The 6,425-nt window shown below is 44.2% G+C and overlaps 1 protein-coding gene and 1 pseudogene across 4 annotated transcripts in view; one reads left to right on the forward strand and one right to left on the reverse strand.

Moving 5' to 3' along the window:
- The window catches only part of KATNA1 (katanin p60 (ATPase containing) subunit A 1), a 68,599-nt gene that overhangs the window by 22,203 nt on the left and 39,971 nt on the right, over positions 1-6,425 (forward strand). The gene's annotated exons all lie outside the window — the stretch shown is intronic.
- LOC105515550 lies at positions 919-1,292 on the reverse strand (annotated as a pseudogene). The gene has a single exon (XR_001002345.1). The product of XR_001002345.1 is annotated as a 60S ribosomal protein L36 pseudogene (transcript).

Here is a 6,425-nt window from a genome sequence, read left to right on the forward strand (position 1 = left end):
TCGATCTCCTGACCTCGTGATCCGCCCGTCTCGGCCTCCCAAAGTGCTGGGATTACAGGCTTGAGCCACCGCGCCCGGCCCATATTGTGTTTTATAATAATGATTACAAAGCTGGCACTCTCTGCTATAGCAGTCCTAACAATCTCTAATTAAAAATGTGGATTTAGGGACATCACTCCCAGAGAGTCTAATATAGTAGACAGCAGGTAGAACTCAGGAATCCACAAGTGATTCTGATGTAGGTGGTCCCTAGGTCACATTTTGAGAAGACTCACACCTTCATGTTCTTGACATTTAAAATCAATTAATGAGTGTTGATTATTTCTTAGCCACTTTTATTTTTATTTTTATTTTTATTATTTTTTTGAGATGGAGTCTTGCTCTGTCGCCCAGGCTGGAGTGCAGTGGCGTGATCTCGGGTCACTGCAACCTCCGCCTCCTGGTTCAAGCAATTCTTCTGTCTCTGCCTCCCAAGTAGCTGGAATTACAGGCATGTGCCACCACGCTGGCTAATTTTTGTGTTTTTAGTAGAGTCGGGGTTTCACCATGTTGGCCAGGCTGGTCTTGAAGTCCTGACCTCAGGTGATCCACCCGCCTTGGCCTCCCAAAGTGCTAGGATTACAAGTGTGAGCCACCGCACCCAGCTGCCACTTTTATTTTCTTAATCTTCACATAAAAGGACTGTACTAGTGTTCTGTTACTGACTCCTGGTATCCTTTGGAGATTTGCTAAATTTTTTCCGTGCCTCATAAGCACTTTCACATAATTACATTTTCTGTTATATTACATAATAGTTCACTAAAACACAGTAGCTTATTAAAGAAAAATAGAAAAATTCATAGAAGTAGGGGGAAATCACACAGTCATCCTAGTTTGTTTTCTTATGTTCTTTTGTGTGTGTGTGTGTGTGTGTGTGTGTGTGTGTCAAGCTGTTCTTTATTTCAGGGAGAAGCCAGGGGAAGGGGCTCAGTCTTTCTTGGCTGCAGCTTTCCTCATAGCGGCTAACACGTTGCTCAGCTCCTCCCGCTTCCTCTTGGCGCGGATGTGCGTCCCCACCCTTTTCTTGATAAACTTGAGGGCCCGTTTGTCCTTGGAGACCTTTAGTATCTCCATGGCGCGCCGCTCGTACGGGGCAAAGCCACACACCTCCCGAATCATGTCCCGCACGAACTTGGTGTGTTTCATCAGACGCCCGCGGCGGCGGCTGTGCCTGGGCTTGCTCACGTTCTTGGTCACCTTGTGGCCCTTGTTGAGGCCCACGGCCATAGGGTAGCGTAGAGCCATGGCTACTGCTCTCCTCTTCTGTTCTTTTATGCATTATTTTCATAGTTGTAGTTGTGCTATATCCATAATTTACAACATTGTACCCTCTTTTAAGAAAAATCCTGCCGGGCGCGGTGGCTCAAGCCTGTAATCCCAGCACTTTGGGAGGCCGAGACGGGCGGATCACGAGGTCAGGAGATCGAGACCATCCTGGCTAACATGGTGAAACCCCGTCTCTACTAAAAATACAAAAAACTAGCCGGGCAAGGTGGCGGGCGCCTGTAGTCCCAGCTACTCGGGAGGCTGAGGCAGGAGAATGGCGTGAACCCGGGAGGCGGAGCTTGCAGTGAGCTGAGATCCGGCCACTGCACTCCAGCCTGGGCGGCAGAGCGAGACTCCGCCTCAAAAAAAAAAAAAAAAAAAAGAAAAATCCTAGTAATAGTCAACAATCATTGCATATTACTGTGTGCCAGGTACTGTGTTTGTTGTTTTACATGTATTATTTAATTCTCAAAACCACCTTAGAAGGTAGGTACTGATTTTTTTAGCCCCAATTTCTGATGATGATAAGCTAAGATAGATTAAATAATTTGCTCTTCATATTTTAAACATTTATGAATTATAAACCATGTCAGATCTTTTTCCCTGCAGTTTTTTTAAGAGTTATTTGCCACTGTTCTGACTGGTATGTAACCTATATAGTTAACCATGCTCTTAATGTTTTTTCCCGTTTTTTTCATTATTATAAATAAAGTTGCAGTGAATAGTTGTGAGTAAAAATTTTTCCACATTTATAATGTTTTCCCCTAATTTCAGAAGTAGAACTAATAGATGAGACAAGTTGTGTTTTTGCTTTTGTCTGTTAATTTGTTTTATTCTTATTTACTTGCTCTTTTCTTTTCTCCTTCTGGAGAATCATCACTTGGGTCTTGTATTAGTCTGCTTGGGCTACCATAACAAAATACCATACACTGGGTGGCTTAAACAACAGAACTTTGCTTATCACACTTCCGGAGGCTGGGAAGTCCAAGATCAAGATGTGGCCAATTTGGTTCCAGGTGAGGGCTCTCCCTGAGCAGACAGCCACTGTCTCTCTGTGTGCTCACATGGCAGAGAGAGTGAGTGAGCTCTTTGGTGTCTTTTATAAGAACATTAATCATGTCACATCAGGGACTCTTAATTCCTTACTCCTAATAGTCATATTGGGCATTGGGGCTTTAACATATGAATTTTGGGGAGGACACAAACATTCAACCTCTAACAGTCCTATAACTCTTCTCAGTTATTGGTAAGATCTTTCCAACAAATAGATTGTTCCCAGTGGGAAATCAGTTGATTCTGAATTTAGTGAAGTGTTTGATCACCTCAGTCTCACAAGCAGAGAGGCAGGATTTCCTCTGAGGGGTGGTGGGAAGTTAAGCCCTAAATTTGGGTGTTTCTTGCTTTCTTCAGTATCGTTTTCTGTTCCTGATTTTGAATGCTCTAGATTACTGTTACGTTTTCCTTTTTGACTTTATTTGTGGCATCTGTTTCTTCCTGTAATTTATTTGCTCCCTTAACTGGATCTTTTAAGATTCTTTTTATTTTTCTATTAGTCTTCATTTGTACTCATGCTTAAGAGGGTTTTTTTTTTTTTTTTTTTTTTTTTTGAGACAGAGTCTTGCTCTGTTGCCCAGGCTGGAGTGCAGTGGCACAATCTCGACTCACTGCAACCTCTGCCTCCCAGGTTCAAGCGGTTCTCCTGCCTCAGCCTTCCATGTAGCTGGGACTACAGGTGTGCGCCACCACGCCCAGCTAATTTTTGTATTATTAGTAGAGATAGAGTTTCACCAGTTGGCCAGGCTGGTCTCGAACTCCTAACCTCGTGATCCACCCACCTCTGCCTCCCAAAGTGCTGGGATTACAGGCATGAGCCACCGATACCTGGCCAAGAGTCATTCTTTCTTCACCTATGTTGGTGATTCTAACCTTATCATCACCTAAATTTTAGTACCATGAAAGAACAGATTCAACTGATCCAGTATTCTCTTCTAGAATGGTACACAAAAAATTGAGTACGTGGAGGTTTGTTGAAGCCTTATGTAGAAAAAGTTAGACATAGCTTAAATGCCACTAGATGTGATTCTTTTCAAATGTCTTTTAACAGTCAGCTGATGCCCCTAAGATATCTTCCCATCTCACAGAATAAAACCCAGAGTTTTCATGTCTTTCAAGCCCTATGAGACCTGGTTCTCCGCAGCCTCTGGGACCTGAGTTCTTACAGCTCTCTCCCTCAGGCACTGTGCTGTGGCCTTGAATGAGCCAAGGCCACAAATGCTTCACTCCTTTCACCTGCCTTTCCCTCAGCTCCAGTGCTGAATGGCCTGTTCCCTTCTTTCATTTAGCTCTCTAGCTAATTGTCACCTCAGAAAGTCTGTGTCTGACTACACCACCTAAAAACCATCCTGCATGATCCCGTAGCCCCTTGCCCCTCTGTTTTGTTTTTGAAACAGTCTTGCTCTGTCACCCAGGCTGGAGTACAGTAGTGCATCTCAGCTCACTGTAGCCTCCACCTCTTGGGTCCAAGCAATTCTCATGCCTCAGCCTCCTGAGTAGCTGGAATAATTACCCAGCTAATTTTTTTTTTTTTTTTTTTTGAGATGGAGTCTCACTCTGTCATCTAGGCTGGAATGCAGTGGTGTAATCTTGGCTCACTGCAACCTCCATCTCCCAGGTTCAAGCAATTCTCCTGCCTTAGCCTCCCAAGTAGCTGGGATTATAGGCATGCACCACCATGCCCAGCTAATTTTTTTGTATTTTTAGTAGAGAGAGGATTTCACCATGTTTGCCAGGCTGGTCTTGAACTCCTGACCTCAAGTGATCCATCCACCTGGTCTTGAACTCCTGACCTCAAGTGATCTGCCTGCCTTGGCCTCCCAAAGTGCTGGGATTACATGCGTGAGCCACCATGGCCAGCCAAATTTTTGTATTTTTAGTAGAGATGGGGTTTCTCCATGTTGGCCAGTCTGATCTCAAACTCCTGACCTCAAGTGATCCACCTGCCTCAGCCTCCCAAAGTGCTGGGATTACAGGCATGAGCCACCATGCTTGGCTCCCTTCTTTATTCTTCTTGATAGCACTTAATATTACCTGGTACTGTTTGATGCACCCCTCATACACACACACACACACACACACGTATGTAAGTCTATGACAGTAAGGGTTTTTGTTGAAATTATTATTTTTTTTAAGATGGAGTCTCACTCTGTTGCCCAGGCTGGAGTGCAGTGGCATGACCTCGGCTCACTGCAACCTCCACCTCCCGGGTTCAAGCGATTCTTCTGCCTCAGCTTTCCAAGTAGCTGGGATTACAGGTGCCTGCCACCACACCAGGCTAATTTTTGTATTTTTAGTAGTGACCGGGTTTCACCATGTTGGCCAGGCTGGTCTTGAACTCCTGACCTCAGGTGATCCACCTGCCTTGGCCTCCCAAAGTACTGGAATTACAGGCATGAGCCGCTGCACCTGGCCTGAAATTATTTTTACATTGTTTCTTGAATGACTGAATGGCTAGCAGTAAGAAGTAGATGAAATGGCACATTTTATGTAATTGACTACCATCCAGTCATTTATGAGATTTTGTTATTGGAAATGTCTCAAAGTGTAATAAGGAGAGAAAAATACAAGAGTGTATGTGTGTATAATGGTTCTGATTTTGTTTAAATGAAAGATAACTACAAGAAATAGACTAATAGGTTAATTGGTTAATTCTGGATAGTGGAGTTACAGGCAACTTTTTAATTCTTTATATAGTTGTCTCTCATTATCTGTGGGGAATTGGTTCTAGGACCCTCACAAATACCAAAATCCATGGATACTCAAGTCCCTTATATAAGATGGTGTATATTTGTTTATTTTGAGATGGTGTATTGCTCTGTTGCCCAGGCTGGAGTGCAGTGGTGTGATCTTGGCTCACTGCAGTCTCTGCCTCCTGATTCAAGCAGTTCTCCTGCCTCAGCCTCCCAAGTAGCTGGGACTACAGGCCTGCGCCACCATGTCCAGCTCATTTTTTTTTTTTTTTCCTGAGACGGAGTCACTCTGTCGCCCAGACTGAAATGTAGTGGTGCGATCTTGGCTGACTGCAACCTCCGCCTCCCGGGTTCAAGCAATTCTCCTGCCTCAGCCTCCCGAGTAGCTGGGATTACAGGCGCATGCCACCACACCCAGCTAATTTTTGTATTTTTAGTTGAGATGGGGTTTCACCATGTTAGCCAGGCTGATCTCGGACTGGCTGGTCTCGAACTGCTGACCTCGTGATCCGCCTGCCTGAGCCTCCCACATTGCTGGGATTACAGGCATGAGCCACTGCGCCCGGCTTTTTTTGGTAAGAGGCGGGGTTTTGCCATGTTGGCCAAGCTGGTCTTGAACTTCTGACCTCAGGTGATCTGCTTGCATCGGTCTCCCAAATTGCTGGGATTACAGACGTGAGCCGCCGCATCCAACCAGATGGTGTATATTTGCACATAACCTGCACACATCCTCCTGTATATTTTAAATCATATATGGATTACTTGTAACACCTAATACAATGTAAATGTTATATAAATAGTTGTTTCACTGTATTATATAGAGAATAATGACAAAAAAAGTTTGTACATGTTCAGTACCAACTCAACCATCTTTATTTTCAAAATATTTTTCATTGGCAGTTGATTGACTCAGCATTGCGGAATCTGTGGATATGGAAGGCCAACTATATTTTATTATATGTCAGTGTCTATTTTGTATTATTTCTGTAGTAAAGGGAAAAATACATACAAAGAAATATTTCCTGAATCCAAAATTAAACCCCCATCATTGCTTCACATACATGTTAGTTTGGCATTATCATCCTCCCAAATTCTCATTCTCAACTTTCCAGTCTCGCTCTGTCACCCAGGCTGGAGTGCAGTGGCATGAGCTCGACTCACTGCAACCTCCGCCTCCTGGGTTCAAGTGATTCTCATGCCTCAGCCTTCCAAGTAGCTGAGATTACAAGTGCACAGCACCATGCCCATCTAATTTTTGTATTTTTAGTAGAGACAGGGTTTTGCCATGTTGGCCATGCTGGTCTTGAACTCCTGACCTCAGGTGATCCACCTGTCTCGGCCTCCCACAGTGCTGGGATTACAGGCGTGAGCCAC

This window comes from Colobus angolensis, unplaced genomic scaffold (assembly GCF_000951035.1).
Source record: "Colobus angolensis palliatus isolate OR3802 unplaced genomic scaffold, Cang.pa_1.0 Scaffold263, whole genome shotgun sequence".
Taxonomy (NCBI): Eukaryota; Metazoa; Chordata; class Mammalia; order Primates; family Cercopithecidae; genus Colobus; species Colobus angolensis.